This window comes from Chiloscyllium plagiosum, unplaced genomic scaffold, assembly GCF_037043375.1.
Source record: "Chiloscyllium plagiosum isolate Xiang-an unplaced genomic scaffold, Cpla_swu_hap1 HiC_scaffold_15, whole genome shotgun sequence".
Lineage (NCBI taxonomy): Eukaryota > Metazoa > Chordata > Chondrichthyes > Orectolobiformes > Hemiscylliidae > Chiloscyllium > Chiloscyllium plagiosum.
This window is the reverse complement of record NW_028270153.1, coordinates 19,391,518-19,408,479: the sequence shown is the minus strand read 5'-3', so window position 1 is coordinate 19,408,479 and position 16,962 is coordinate 19,391,518. Positions and strand designations below refer to the sequence as shown.

At 42.7% G+C, this 16,962-nt stretch overlaps 1 long non-coding RNA gene across 1 annotated transcript in view; it reads left to right on the top strand.

Moving 5' to 3' along the window:
- LOC148147621 (uncharacterized) overlaps nt 1-16,962 on the top strand; it is a 74,207-nt gene that overhangs the window by 32,888 nt on the left and 24,357 nt on the right. Inside the window, exons 2-3 of the long non-coding RNA XR_015759472.1 lie at nt 4,503-4,587; nt 7,028-7,198. This is a non-coding gene — a long non-coding RNA (uncharacterized LOC148147621). The remainder of the gene's footprint in view (nt 1-4,502; nt 4,588-7,027; nt 7,199-16,962) is intronic.

Below are 16,962 nucleotides of genomic sequence, written 5' to 3'. Positions count from 1 at the left end.
ACATTCCAGCATGGAATCTTGGAAAGTGGTTGGGGGTAGTTCAGCAGTGAGGTGGAATCAATGTCCCAGTCCATGTAGCCAGCAGGGATCTTGCCACAAAGCTCATTCACCTAAGTGAGCCATTTGTAATCCTGTACGTATCCTCCCTCTAGATTCACTAACCTCCTGCCACATACTGCACCCCTGCAACCATATCTTCTTTCCCCTGTGGCTTATTCCATGCAGCCAATCCTAAATTATTCTACTTTTTCAACTTATTTTTAAATTTTAATCCCTAGTTTCAAAAATTCAAGTTATTAAACTCCAGGGAATGAAGTGGTAAGCACGGAAACATTGGCTGGAAATTATTCTAAGCATTCCATGAATCTCACAGGCAAAACCTCATTCCTGCTTGAATCCTACACATGGGAGAAACATCAAACACATATTCAAACTTCCAGTCAATGAATATTTCTACTTTGCCTCATTATACAGCCACCCAAACCTTTTCTTTTCAATTAGTATTTTTAATTGAGCAGAGTTGTTGGTGAATAATCATCCTCTACTGAAGGCATTCTGTGGGTTTTTGTTATATTCAGCTTGTAACTATATTCAGTCATATTGTTTTCAGCTTGTCAGGGCATATCAGCTTTTATTAAGGCTTGGGTTTTCTAGGTGAAGGAAATCTAGGTGGACGGACAATATGGCTGTGCTTATCTCTTTGGTTTTACTTTAATAGCCAGAGACTGGAGCCCTCACTCGGTTTGAAAAATGACCAGGAGGAGTTCACTCTGAAAATTAAATTGGTGTCTTTTATCGAGGAAGGGATTCGGCAGCCACTGTGTTTCTGAAACTCGCTTAAGAGTCGAGAATCGATAGTGGATCTATGATTTTATGAATTTGTTGAGATCAAGTTTCCTCATACACACATTCAGGCCATTTAAAAAAAAATGAAGGAAGTAGTTAGAGCTTCTAATGCTCTGAATTGAATTCCTGATTGACTCTGAGTGTTTGTCAGGCTGCGTGGTCAGCATTATTCCGTGCTGAAATGTGCACTAAACGCTGGCACTTGAGCTATTTTTGCCTCAAATTAACAAGTGCCTCGAGCTGGTCCTTACTTAATTGTTCCCATGTCCCAAATAACATGTTTTTGTTTGCTCTCTCCCTCCACTGACATGTTAATTTGATAATTTTATTCTTGACCTTGGCATTTCTTTTTAAAAAAATTGTGTGAGAGATAAACAAACAAATAAAAAGAAAGTTTTAGAAAGGAAGCAATGGAAGATGCCGTAGGCTAACTGTTATTTATTGCCAAATGACAGCGGTGGAGGTGGGGGCAGAATTTCAATCTGAATATGTAGGGCTTTCCTTATTAAATTAAAAATAAACAGAAAGTTCTTTAAACTAATGCAATTTAGTTTGGGAATTCAAATGTTGGCTACACTGTTGTTTTTGTTTGGAAAATGAAGATCACGTTTCCAATTATACCTTTTGGCTGTTTGAGATGGCACAAACTGTTTCCTTCAAATTCAACCCACACCCATTTCTTGGGGGAACAGTTTTGAATGAATGTAACTCTGATCTTAATGGAAAAGTTTGAAGATGGTCTTGAAATGATCTGCAAGGCTACAAAAAAGAACTGACAGGAAAAGACTATTTTTTTAATATTAAATAACAGAATCTAAAATCGCTTCAAGAGGTCTTTAATTGCATTTAATTTCTCTGCAGATTATTCCAATGTAGCTTGAGATCATTTGAAGTATTTTAATGTAAGATAATTTAAAGATGTGCTGAGAATAGAATTACTTAAATTATTTCACCAAATTAGGGCATTCCTTATCTCTTAATGATAACTGGTTTATCCTTATTGCAGCTTATGTTATATGTAATTCTATAGATATGACTACTGAAATATAAGAAAACTACAACATCAAACGATGATTAAAATTAAGATTACTTTGGCATAAATTCACAGGAATATTCATGCATTTATAGAATATTACAGTAAAGAAGGGGATCAGTTGACTGGTCATTTGTCCTACGAAAGAGCTAAACAATGAATCTCACTCCTCTAAATTGATCAGGAGGATTCCACAACTTTCTACATAAGTTTTCATGCTGTTAGATGTCACAGAAACTCAAAATAGTATTTGGTGAGTGCAAAATCAATGCTTACAGAAAGTTCACTGATCAGAGAGAAAATGGGATGAAGGGTCTTAAATCTTAGCAGTTCCAATGTGGACCTGGATGGAATTCAGAAATGAAAGGATGCAGGGGACATTTGGTGGTATCTGATCCGACATCTTAACAGTCAGCACACAGTATGGTATTCCATACCAGAGTACATTCTGAATCTACAATCAGATTTGGCCTTGGTCTGCATACTCATTCCGACCTTAAACAGAAGGACACTTGGTCTAGTTTGGTGAATGTTCTTCAGATGAAAAAAGTCAGAAGAGAGAAATAAATACTGCACCCTAATTTTCAGAAAGCGACTGTCTATTCACACAGTGGGAACATCCTCAAATATATCGGCTTCAAGAAAAGTTTAGTGTCCAATTGTGCAAGGATGGTATAAATTTACAGATTTAATGCAATAGGATGAAGAACCTATTTACTCTTATTAACATGGAATGGTCAATACTGGAGTTGATAAATGTTTACTGAGCATATCTACATACTTTGACTGCAACAAATTGTCACATGAGCCTGAAATTAGCACAACATATTGCATTATATTCTGGTTATAACCTAACCATTTGCATTCTCCTATTGTGTGTAACATATTCCGCAAATTCTTGTTGAGTTTCTCTATACATCCCAAAGGACTGTTACACCCCCTAAAGTACACTCCCAATTCTCTCCGACATTATACATTCCCATTGACCAACATGAAAAGGCAGAACAATGTATCTTGCTCCATGCAGGTATGACAAGATTCTCATGTCTGCTTACAGTACCAGTGCTTTCAAAGAAAGAAGAAAGTATTGATGTCCTAGATTTATGACCCACTAAATTAATGACTTTGTGGACCAGAAATTAAGAAAAAAATGTTACAACTGCCCCAGAAAAGAATTTGCTTCATATGTACTAAAATGTTACTGACCATAATGTGGGTTAATTCCTTGGATGAATTACAGAACCTCCCTCTCCACTTAGTTTTCAATGTAAAATCTGTCCTTGGTCCCATGTCAATTACTGAGTTATTAATCTCCAATTGCCATTTACAAAGAATGAAATCATGAAGCAGACAAAAATAAAGAAATGTAAATTCAGCACTTCGATATTTTTTAACGTGAAAATAACCTTGTGCTGAATGGTATTTTCAAAAAAAACTAGAAGAGTGGAAGTTTGGATACATTGTTGTTCTTGATTTTCAAGAATGATGCCTGAAATAGTGGTTTTAAAAAAAACAGAGTGTATTCAAATAGTGTGTATATATTACAGTCAGGAAAATCAAAAGTGAGGTAAACATTTGAAAGAGGATATATCCCTAAAACCAAGATGAAATACAATTGAATCAATAGTTATGTTTAATGAGTCTCAGTCCATTCAATGCTGAGTGGAATTTGTCACTATTTTGCAAACATGCAACTATTAGAGCCCAGAGACACACATTTTGCAATTTATTTTCTTATGTTTATTTGTAAATGCAACTCATCATAAGGTATGAACATAAAGGAATTTAGCAGATTTAGAATGTTGTCAGTTACTTAGCCCCGTATTTGAAACCTAAACCTGTATTTAAATTTTCTAAAGTCCAAATTTGTGGTCAGTTAACATAACAAAATTGCTTTCTATTTGTTTTCACATGCATTGTTGTTTTAGATATATTAGATGTTGGGCAGGAAGGAACAAGATTGTTATTAAACCAATGACATCAAAAGAAGAGTCAGTTTAACAAATAAATTGCAAGTATAATAAATGTTGAAACGTTCAAAAATAATGTTCAACTGACTTGTCAGAACTTAAAAAAGTTTACAGTTAGTAATTTAGGATGGGATTTACTTCAAAGCACTGAGTAAATACCTCTGAGTATTCAGTGCTTGACCTTAGTCAAGCATAGATCAATATTCTGTGTCAGGGTGAGTACATCATATTCGCATTTTGGAAGGGACTATTAATCATGTTCAAATAAGACTAGAATTATGGCCCGGAGGCTCTGTTTTCAGGGCACCCTCATCATACTTCTGAGGCTGAATGTTCAAACTACGGCACAAATTAACTTTCCAACCTGAATTTCATATGCATGATGACTTTATCACTTCTTCAGTCAGTAGTTTCTACAATACCCTAAGGGGCCTTGCCAGTGTTTTTCAAGACCTATTAAATGCAACTATTGGAAGGGGGAGGGGAATGACTAGCCAAAGTGTGTGGAACAATCTCACCAGGAAATTTGTCTTTTGAAGAGATTAAGTACATAGTTTGCCTATTTACCTCAAGTGCTTAGAGTTTGTGATTATCGTGTAATACTCTGCAAATTGGTTTGGTCTTATTTCTTTTTTCTTTTATTATTAACCAAGTGAATGCCTATATTTGGCTAACATCCTTCTGGAATATGCCAACCATTGATGAAATGGAGCATCTTTGCTTTCTTTTCTGTCTCAGGTATAGCATTCAATTTACTACTGTAGATGATGATGGCCTAATGTCATACTATAAAAAGTTCAGCTATGGGTATTTAGTATAATAATAAGCATTATTACAGTCTTGACACTGTGCTACTACAGACTGGAAGTATTGTGGCCAAGTTGCAAATTGGGAAATGGGTTTGTTTCCAGGTTGCTATCTTGCTCTAACCTAAAAGTAGAAACTTCTTGGTACTTTGGTCAAGTTAAAGCCTCAGTTGAGTGAGAGATGGGCCTGAATAAACAATTAGTGGCAAGGTTGGGAGAGGCCAGGAACTGACAAAGGTCACTGCATTGAAATGCGGGCCACATATTGACTTGCTTCGGCAGCCATTGCTGTGGCCATCATTTGGACAGTAATGGTTTAAATAAACAAAGGGGAAGGTGCAAACATTTCACATTTCAGAGGGAAGATTAAAACCTGGAAGTGTGGGCAGGTAGGGATTAAGGATTTGTTAGGCTTTTATAGACTTATTAACTATGAGTTAAGCTCTCTTTGCTTCATTTAGCCTCTTTGTTGCCGCTGATATATTTATGTTCTGCATTCAGACAACCAACCCTGTTCTCCCAACCCTTGAGCTGGTGTGTTTCAGACAACTGCTGAAGGCTACCCACCCCAGGAAAATTTGTAAACATCAAAGGTGCACTCAGAACGAGCTCCTAAATTGTCTTAATTGGCCTGAACATTGCTGGACTCATGAATTGGAGACACTGGTGTTGGACTAAGGTGTACAAAGTTAAAAATCACACAACAACACCAGGTTATAGTTCAACAGGTTTATTTGGAAGCACTAGCTTTCGGAGAGCTGCTTCTTCATCAAGTGGTTGTGGAGAATAAAATTGTAAGACACAGAATTTATAGCAAAGGTTTACAGTTTGATGTAACTGAAATTATATATTGGATATGTCACACTACAAGTGACCTGATTGCGCACTATATATACACACACACACACACACACACAGACACTCCTACACACACACACACACACACAGACCCTCTCTCATATGCTCACACATACACACCCGCACACACCCTCTCACAGACTTATATCCCTTTACACTCACACTCACACACATACACACACTCTCTCGCAGACACTCAAATCCCCTGCTCTTCCCCCCCCCCCAACACACACACACACACACACACACATATAAGTTTGTGGGGTGAATTAGTACTTACAGAATTACATTTAACTTTGCTCAAAAACTGCATGAATCCATGTAAGATTTTAAAAATCCATTTTTTAGATTCGAACCAGTCTGACCATTGTGGCACAGACAGCATCACACTAGGAGCTAACACCTTCAATACATTATCTGGGCCGACATGACATCAATTGTTAAAGTCCACTTGAGAATGTAACTTTTGAAAATGTTTTGTGATTTACATACGAAAGAACTGAAATCAACATGGTCATTCTAAAAGATGACAGACTTAACAAACAATCCAGGCCTTTTTCAATATATAATTTCAGTTACATCACACTGTAAACTTTTGCTATAAATTCTGTATCTTATATTCTTATTCTCCACAACTACCTGATGAAGGAGCAGCGCTTTGAAATCTGGTGCTTCCAAATAAACCTGTTGGACTATAAACTGATGTTATATGATTTTTGCTGAACTCACTAGCCTTCCTACCTCCTGCTCTACTTCTGTCCTCAGGCTGGGCTGAGAACTGAAATAACTCCACAGGGGTCAGTATCCATCACCATCACCAAGTCACCCTTTATTTACATGTCAAGAGTCCTTGACACCAATCCAGCTCCCTCAGAGCCAGCTCTGGCACTCCTGCCCTTATCAGTCAGACAGAGACCCCGATTGGACAAGGTAACAGCCCCACTCAGACCCCCATTCTATGGGGTCCATCTGGCTGACTTTGTTACAATCAGTACAGGAACAGAGACAGCATACTGTCAAACAGATCTTCAGTACAATTTTATTTGGTTGCTGTTGTATGTGCTGCAAAGCTATCGCTACCAGCTTTCAATTGGCGTAGCCACCAACCCCTTTCCTTGATAGGATTTAAAGAACTGAATGGTTTACAATGATAGAACTCACCACAAGAGAGTCTTAATGAGAGGAGGCTCTCAACAGAAAAAATGAAGCAGTTTATTGTGTGGTAGCAATTAGGTGCAAGTTGAGTTGGTAAATTAGACATTATTACTAAAATTGAGGGGACCTAGATTATGGGTCCTCATTCTACATAATTTCAAGATGTTCTGCCTTTTCCCCATCAAAGTGCTTTTGACATCATCAGATTGAGTGGGGTTTGATATAGTGTCCAACATTAACCCTTCAGAACCTGTATTTCATAAAAAAGTCACCTGTTTGCATTCCATCCCAACTGTGAAATTTCTGTCCCAGATCTCTGTATCACATTTATTGAAGGTCAAATTCCATTGTAATTACAGACAGTACTGAAGTCGTGAGAACTCATGTGGAAAAACAGAGAGTTAAGAATGCGAGATTAGCAGCAGGAATGGCAGATGATGGTGCGTTGGCTCAGAAATCAAAGTTTTATTTCTGACATCAATTTCAATTTGAGAGGGATGGAAACTGGAGAAAAGAGAAATCCTCAGGAGGTAAGGGAAAATGAAATTTCATTGAAGATAACTTACTACAGGGTAAAAAGAAAACTCAAGGTGTTTTCACTGTGATTAAGTAGGTCAAATGAAGTTGGAGTATCAGTGGTTTAGAGAAAACACTGGGATGATGGATGTGGGAAAACAGGATAAGCCAGTGAGTTTTGTTGAAGTGCTAAAGGAAAACACAGCAGAAGATAAAAAGCTGCAAAAGCATGTACAACCTGATCAGCAGTTGATTGGAAAGGAAGTGCCAGGTTTCTTTAAATAATTTATTTGCTTGGGTAAGGTTTACTTATGTTTGCCGGAAGGAGTAGGCAAAGAAATTAAGACTTGAAGAGACACAGGACCCAGTCAATCTTTAATGGTGAGAGAGGAGGAGAAATGCAATTCAGAAGGCATATTGCCAGAAAAGGTACATATGGATTTCATGGTGAGAAGAGCAGTGTTCCACTATGTAAAGTGAGGTTCAAAAGTCCGGTGAACAGAGATGATGTGGTAGTAGGAGTAATAGAGAAACTCTCCAGAAATACAGTTTATCCTTGATAATGATGTAACTGTACTACGGGTGGGAGATTTGCCCATTGTAGTTGGAAAGCCTGTGGAAAATCAGGCAAGTGAGCTGGTACATGAACTATATCCTGGGATTTTTCCTGACTGCGTAACAAGGTCATAGAGCCACAAGTTGAAGCAGGAGGAGAAATCAGATAAGGAAGTTGAAGTTCAATTCTCAGAAACTATGTTTGATCAAATGGTTGAAAAAAACAAGAACAAGTGCAGGACACTTTGGATATTTTTAGTTCTGAGATATTAGATGTATTACAATAGAAAGATGAAAAGTGAAGCAGTTGTATCAAAAAGCACTCAGAAGAAGAATCTGAGTGTATCCCAGATTTAATATCTTAAAAACGAAGTCTTGATGAGGAAGTGGAAACCATCACCTATTCAGATGGATGAGAAATGGGTAAAAGTACATCAAGTTGTATTACACGTAGGTTACAGAAAACAGGGAGCAGGTAGCACATAAATTACCAGCAGGAAGTCATTTGGGAAAGATGAAAACTCAAGCCAAAATACAAAAACTTTTTATTGACCTGGAACACATAAGGATGTGATTAATTGTTACCGAACATGTCATAGGTGTCAGGTAGTTGGAAAACCTGAGGCAGTGATAAAACCAGCACTCTTAATACCAATTCCCACATTTGAGGAACTTTTTACAAGAGTCTTAATTGATTGCATGTAACCCCCATCTAAAATTTAAAAATGGGAATCCGTATTTGTTGAGCAAAATGAATGTGTTTACTAGATTTCCAGAGGCTATTCCATTGTGCAGTATCATAACAGAAGAGTTATTAAAATGTTTTACTAGAAATGGATCACCCATGGAGATACCATTGACCAAGGATCAAATTTTACATCAAAGTTATTCAAGGAAGTTATGGATAGCCAAGGAATAAAACAATTCTAATCCACTTCATACCATCCAGAATTGCAAGGAGCACTAGAGTAGTGGTATCAAACTTTAAAGACCATATTGATGGCTCATAATCAAGATGATACAGAAAATTGAGGAAAAGAAATTTCATTTGTATTTTTTGCAGTTAGGGATGCATTGAATGAATCAACTAAATTCAGTCCATTTGATTTGGTTTTTGGGCATGAGGCAAGAGGACTAGTGAAGTTAATTAAGGGGACGTTGTTGAGTTAGAGTTCAAAGACCACGTATTTGAATTAAATGCCAAATTTTACAGAGAAATTAAATAGAGTAGGTGACAGCATTAAAAGTAGCACAGCAGGTGGTGAAGCAGGAAGCAGACAAGAAGTCAAAAAATTTGTACTTTCACAACAGGAGGTAAAATGTTAATGTTACTCCCAGTGTTAGGTTAACCTTTAAAGGCAAGGTTTAGTAGGCCTTATCAAATCAAAAGGTAACTGAGTGTTGTAAATTATTTGATAACAATGCCAGAGAGAAAGAAATCTCAAAGTTTGTCAAGTGAATATGCTTAAAAGATATTTTGATAGGGAAGGATAGCAAAAGGAGCATGTGTTTCTAGTTATAACAGTGAGTGAAGAACCACGTTCAGATGATTCTGAATTGGATGTTCCTAAAGTTAAATGAGGAAGTTTTCAAAAATTAGTATAAATTGTTGGGTTACCTTCCAGAGAAAAATCAAAGTCACCAGAAAGAGTTATTACAATCATGTGGGCAGAGATGTGGGAATAAGCAGGGGAAATATTAATCTAATTAGGCATGATGTAGACATAGGAAATGCTGTTCCAATTAATCAACATTCTTATAGACTTAATCCTCAACAGTTGGCACAGATTCAAAAGAAAATGAATGCATGCTCAAAGACAATGAAATGGAAGTGATTTGCAGTGAATAGTGCAATAATAATAGTGCCAAAACCAGATGGTACCCAATGATTATGCGTGGAGTATTGCAAAGTCAATCCAGTTACAAAATCTGATTCATATCCAATTCCACATTTGGATGACTGTATTGAGAAGGTTGGACAAGCAACTTACATTTTTAAGTTGGACTTACTCAGAGGCTACAGGCAGATACCTTTGTCTGAAAGACTGAAGGAAATTTCAGCTTTTGTGACATCAAATGAATGGTACCAGTTTAGAGTCATGTCATATGGTATAAAAATGCACCAGCCTAATATCAAGAACTAATCAATACGTTATTTTGTGATTACCCAATTGTGTACATTGATAATCTGGTGATTTATAGTCAGACACAGAATGCAAATTTGTAGTAATTATCAGAAATGTTTGATCGAGTTCAGGAGGTGGGCTTGGTGATAAACCTGGCTAAAAGCGAATTCACTCAAGTCCAAGTCATGTTCCTGGGTCATGTCATTGGACATGGAAAGATGGCTCCATGGGATGTGAAAATGAAGGTTACTTGTGGAGTTTTACAGCGCCCGCGGCAATAGCCGCAGACGCCGCCGACGATGACGTCACGTCCGCCCCCACCGACCTCGCAACCTTCATGATCGCGGCCCAAACAACCGCCTCCGGAATCGCCGCACAGACAACCTGCTCTGCGATCGTCATGAAGACAATCACCAACAGATTGGCGACCTCCGCGGCTACGGGGAAGAACTCTGTCTGCGTGGTCGCCGCAGCTACTTCCGCCCCCAGTGACGTCAGCAATCTACGTTTGGACCACATCGCCGCATGTGTCTCCGCCCCACCGCCGCGTTCCGTCACCACGCCTGACCCCGCCCCCCCGCCGCGTTCCGCCACCACGCCTAACTCCGCCCCCCGGCCGAGTTCCGTCACCGCGCCTAACCCCGCCCCCAAGCCGCGTTCCGCCACCACGCCTAACTCCGCCCCCCGGCCGAGTTCCGTCACCGCGCCTAACCCCGCCCCCACGCCGCGTTCCGTCACCGCGCCTAACTCCGCCCCCCGGCCGAGTTCCGTCACCGCGACTAACCCCGCCCCCCCGCCGGTCTCTATCACCATGTCCAACTCCGCCCCCAAGCCGACCTCTGTCCCCGCCCCCAGGCCTAACCCCGCCCCCACATCCAGCTCCAGCCCCACACCAGGTCCTAGCTCCCTGCCATGCCGTGTGTTCACCATCCCTCCAGACTTGCCCCTCTCTGAGGATGAAAGATCAGTCCTCAGCAGAGGTCTCACCTTCGTTCCCACACGTTCTCGGGTCAATGAATTCAATACACGGAGTGACACCGAACAATTCTTCCGCCGCCTTCGCCTCCGTGCCTTCTTCTTCAATCAAGACTCTCGCCCACCCTCTGACGACCCCTTCTCCCACCTCCAACACACCCCGTCCACCTGGACACCCCGTGCTGGCCTCCTACCTGCCCTCGACCTCTTCATAGCAAACTGCCGCCGCGATATTAACCGCTACCTGAACTCCCACACTCCCCCCACCCACTCCAACCTCTCACCCTCGGAACGCGCAGCCCTCCACTCCCTCCGTTCCAACCCCAACCTCACCATCAAACCAGCTGACAAGGGAGGCGCAGTAGTAGTTTGGCGCACTGACCTTTACACCGCTGAGGCCAAACGCCAGCTCGCAGATACCTCCTCCTACCGTCCCCTTGACCATGACCCCACCCCCCACCACCAAACCATCATCTCCCAGACCGTCCATAATCTCATCACCTCAGGGGACCTCCCATCCACCGCCTCCAACCTCATAGTCCCACAACCCCGAACCGCCCGTTTCTACCTCCTGCCCAAAATCCACAAACCTGACTGCCCCGGACGACCCATCGTCTCAGCCTGCTCCTGCCCAACCGAACTCATCTCGGCATACCTCGACACGGTCCTGTCCCCATTAGTCCAAGAACTCCCCACCTACGTTCGTGACACCACCCACGCCCTCCACCTCCTCCAGGATTTCCGCTTCCCCGGTCCCCAACGCCTCATCTTCACCATGGACATCCAGTCCCTGTACACCTCCATCCCCCATCACGAAGGACTCAAAGCACTCCGCTTCTTCCTTTCCCGCCGTACCACCCAGTACCCTTCCACCGACACCCTCCTTCGACTGACCGAACTGGTCCTCACCCTGAACAACTTTTCTTTCCAATCCTCCCACTTTCTCCAAACAAAAGGAGTAGCCATGGGCACCCGCATGGGCCCCAGCTATGCCTGCCTCTTCGTAGGGTATGTGGAACAATCCATCTTCCGCAACTACACTGGCCCCACCCCCCATCTTTTTCTTCGCTACATTGATGACTGTATCGGCGCTACCTCGTGCTCCCACGAGGAGGTTGAACAGTTCATCCACTACACCAACACCTTCCACCCCGACCTCAAATTCACCTGGACAGTCTCGGACTCCTCCCTCCCCTTCCTAGACCTTTCTGTTTCTATCTCAGGCGACCGAATCAACACGGACATCTACTACAAACCTACCGACTCCCACAGCTACCTGGACTACACCTCCTCCCATCCTGCCCCCTGTAAAAACGCCATCCCATTCTCCCAATTCCTTCGTCTCCGCCGCATCTGCTCCCAGGAGGACCAGTTCAAAATACGTACAACACAGATGGCCTCCTTCTTCAAGGACCGCAATTTCCCCCCCGACGTGGTCGACGGTGCCCTCCACCGCATCTCCTCCACTTCCCGCTCCTCCGCCCTTGAGCCCCGCCCCTCCAACCGCCACCAGGACAGAACCCCACTGGTCCTCACCTACCACCCCACCAATCTCCATGTACAGCGCATCATCCGCCGTCACTTCCGCCACCTCCAAACAGACCCCAGCACCAAGGATATATTTCCCTCCCCTCCCCTATCAGCTTTCCGTAGAGACCACTCCCTCCGCGACTCCCTTGTCAGATCCACACCCCCCACCGACCCAACCACCACTCCCGGCACCTTCCCTTGCAACCGCAGGAGGTGCAACACTTGCGCCCACACCTCCCCCCTCACTTCTCTCCAAGGCCCCAAGGGAAACTTCCATATCCGCCACAGATTCACCTGCACCTCCACCCACATCATCTACTGCATCCGCTGCAGCCGGTGTGGCCTTCTCTATATTGGGGAGACAGGCCGCCTACTTGCGGAGCGATTCAGGGAGCACCTCTGGGCCACCCGGACGAACCAACCCAACCAACCTGTGGCACAGCATTTCAACTCCCCCTCCCACTCCACCGAGGATATGCAGGTCATTGGACTCATCCACCGCCAAACCACAACAACCCGACGGTCGGAGGAGGAGCGTCTTATCTTCCGACTGGGAACCCTCCAACCGCAGGGGATGAACTTGGACTTCACCAGTTTCTTCATCCCCCCTCCCCCCACCTTGTCTCAGCCGGATCCTTCCAGCCCGGCACCGCCTTCCTGACCTGCAGTCTTCTTCTTGACCTCTCCGCCTCCACCCTACTCCGACCTATCACCCTCACCTTGACCTCTTTCCACCTATCACATTTCCAACTCCCCTCCTCCAAGTCCCTCCTCCCTACCTTTTATCTTCTCCTGCTGAACACTCTCTGCTCATTCCTGAAGAAGGGCCTGTGCCCGAAACGTCGAATCTCCTGTTCCCTGGATGCTGCCTGACCTGCTGTGCTGTTCCAGCAATAAAGTTTCAACTTTGATCTCCAGCATCTGCAGACCTCACTTTCTCCTCGAGTTTTCCATATCATCGACAGAGAAGCACTACGATTCCTGGACTGAGTAGTATTTATAAGAAGTGTCGAAAGGTCTGCTTCAAGCTAATAAAGTAAACAGCTTGTGAAGCCTTGGGGTTTCTTTAAAAGTTAAAGCAATGGAAGAAGCCTAGTTAGATGGGGTCAAGCTCCCACAGAACCAGGATTTTACTTTTTGCTTTCAGTAGCTGTTGAGGTTGTGAAAGCTTTTACATTTCTCTCCCTCTTTGCTTCAGCTAAAAGCTTGGGTTCCCTTCCTGCTGTTCGAATTGCACGTGAGACAATCTATTTTACTGAAGTTATCTTTGCTAAGGGTGTGTTAATGGGATGTCATAATGTTGGAACAGTTGTTGTTTAGAAACTAAATAATCTTTTATTCTGCTACATTTTCCAACAGTTATGTTATTTCAATAGTTTATTTTGCTTGAATTTTAACCATAGTGTATGAACAGAGTGTGTTTTGATCACAAGACTGGTAGTTTGATCAATTGAAGTGCATCTAGAATGCAACTTTGAACATAGAACATAGAACAATACAGCGCAGAACAGGACTTTGGCCCTCAATGTTACTCCAACCTGTGAACTAATCTGAGGTGAAACTGAGGACTGCAGATGCTGGAGATCAGAGTCTAGCTTAGAGTGGCTCTGGAAAAGTACAGCAGGTAAGACAGCATCCGAGGAACAGGAAAATTGATGTTTCGGGCAGAAGCCCTTCAGGTCATGAGGATGGTGCTGAGCTGGCAGGTTGGAAGTGGGGTAAGGTGGGGCGGGAAGGGAAATGAGGAAACTGGTGAAGTCCACATTGAGGCCCCGGGGCTGAAGTGTTCTGAGGTAGAAGATGAGGTGTTCTTCCTCCAGGCGTCGGGTGGTGAGGGAGTGGCAATGGAGGAGGCCCACAACCTGCATGTCCTTGGCAGAGTGGGAAGGGGAGTTGAAGTGTTCGGCCACGGGGTGGTGGAGTTGATTGGTGTGGGTGTCCTGGAGATGTTCCCTTCTCCAGAGCGCTTTAGGGAATATCTCCGGGACACCTGCACTAATCAACACCACTGCCCCGTGGCCGAACATTTCAACTCCCCCTCCTACTCTGCCGAGGACATGCAGGTCCAGGGCCTCCTCCACCCAACGTCTGGAGGAAGAATGCCTTATCTTCCGCCTCGGAACACTTCAACCCCAGGGCATCAATGTGGACTTCACTAGTTTCCTTATTTCCCCTCCCCCCCACCTTACCCCACTTCCAACCTGCCAGCTCAGTGCCATCTCATGACCTGTCCTACCTGCCAATCTTCTGTCCCACCTATCCTCTCTGACCTATCACCTTCATCCCCACCTCCATCCACCTATTGTACTCTTGGCTACCTTCTTCACAGCCCCACCCCCTCCCATTTATCTCTCCACCCTGAAGGCTCTCTGCCTCATTCCTGATGAAGGGCTTTTGCCCAAAACATTGATTTTCCTGCTACTTGGATGCTGCCTGACCGGCTGTGCTTTTTCAGCACCATTCTATTCTAAACTGTGAACTAATCTGAGCCCATCCTCCTACACTAATCTATCATCATCCTAATGCTTATCCAAGGATTATTTAAATGCCAATAATGTGGCTGAGTTACCTACATTGACAGCCAGGGCATTCCACGCCCATACCACTCTCTGAGTAAAGAACCTGCCTCTGACATCTGTCTTAAATCTATCACCCTTCAATTTGCAACTATGCCCCCCTTGTACAAGCTAGTGTCATCATCATAGGAAAAAGACTCTCACTGTCCACCCTATCTAATTCACTGAACATATTGTATGTCTCTATTAAATCCCCTTTTAGCTGTCTTCTCTCCAGTGAGAACAGACCCAAGTCCCTCAGCGTTTCCTCCTAAGACCTTCGCTCCAGACCCAGGCAACATCCTGGTAATTCTCCTCTGCACATTTTCCAGTGATTCCACATCCTTCCTGTAATAGGGCGACCAGAACTGTACACAATATTCCAAGTGAGGCCACACTAGCGTTTTGTATAGTTGCAGCATGACATCACAGGTCCAGAATTCAATCCCTCTACCAATAAAACCTAACACACTGTATGCCTTAACAGCACTATCAACCTGGGTGGCAACTTTCAGGGATCTATATACATGGACACCAAGATCCCTCTGCACATCCAACTACCAAGCATCTTTCCATTGACCCAGTATTTGCCTTTAACATAAGAAAAAGTTAAGGTCTGGCCTATATCTTCGACATGTTTTGGTCCATACAGAAGGGAAGACAGAAGCCACAAGCAGGTTGAGTTCAGAAGAAAAGATCATTACCAGCAGAAAGACAGTTTAGTTTTTGGCTGCCTCTGGGCCAAAGCAGCTGGAGTTTAAGTAGACAGAGCTGGAAAAAAAAAGCTCTTAACTTTTTTGAATGTTCAGTGAGGAAATGTCAGTGAGTTAGTGTCATGAACAGACACCAGATAAGGTTCCCCATTATTTTGCAGTTCCAGATGAGAAACCCCAAAATGCAAGCTCCTTGGTGAGGAACGATGAACTGGCTCTCCTTCTTTATAACTGTGTTCCTCACTTGGTCACAACAATGCTGGTTTAAAAATCACCCTTTACCTTAGGGATACCTTTCTCCGAGACTGAAATGATGCCATGTTTTAAAAGAAGACAATTTAAGCAGGCTTTCCTGAATTAAAAAAAAGAGTTTACTAATTACTAAATGGAATACGTAATAATGCAACACGCATATGCAGTGTAGAAAGAAGAGGTGAGACCAATAAGACAAGTGTATAAATTATTGTGGATCAGTCTCTGAATTGTTCATGATGAGCTATCTTATGGCTACTATTGGATTGCACCAGTAGAGTTGATGTTGCAGTTGAGTGGACAATTTTAAGATTCTTGGTTTTTATTTGCATTCATTGGAATTTCTCTGCTCTAATTAATTTTGAACTGACTGGCAGCAATCAGAATGAGAGAGGAACTTGCACTTTGTTTTACCTGTAATGTAGGGGTGTTTAGAATGGCAGTTCTCAAAACTGTGGTGCTCATGTCAATCTAGTCAATACACCAGTCTCCTGAACAACAGACTCTGACTCGTGTTTCACTCAGGTTTTTAATCCATTTTCCTTTACATTCTTGGAAGAAATAAACAGACATGTCTGCAAGTGGTGACTTTCTTCTGAGGTGGGTGGGGTGATGACCCCCCCTCCTTTTATTGTTAAACCTTTCCCAGTCTGAAGTTTCCCCAACACTTTATAGATGTGACATTATGTCTCAGGGAGAAATAGGATCGCAACTAATGAATGTGCAGAAAGTCACTGAAAATAAACGTTGGAAATCTCATTAGTTGAGTAACTTGTTTTAAAGAGAAGATGGGACTGACACTTCACGAGGGTTGAGTAAAGGACGTTGGTGTAAAAAAAAGTTGAATTTCCTTTTTGCTGTTTATAATAACATCATTCAATACATATAAAACTTTTTTGCTATTGTCCAATAAGCTTGTTTTTTAATTAGATGCACATTGACAGCCTCCTGTGAATATGTTTAGTGATTGATCACCATGCTAATTAAATTTCAAAAATAAAACTTCCAATCTATTAAGCCAGGTTTCACTCCGGAATCTGACTGTATTACAATAATCTGAGCTCATTACTAA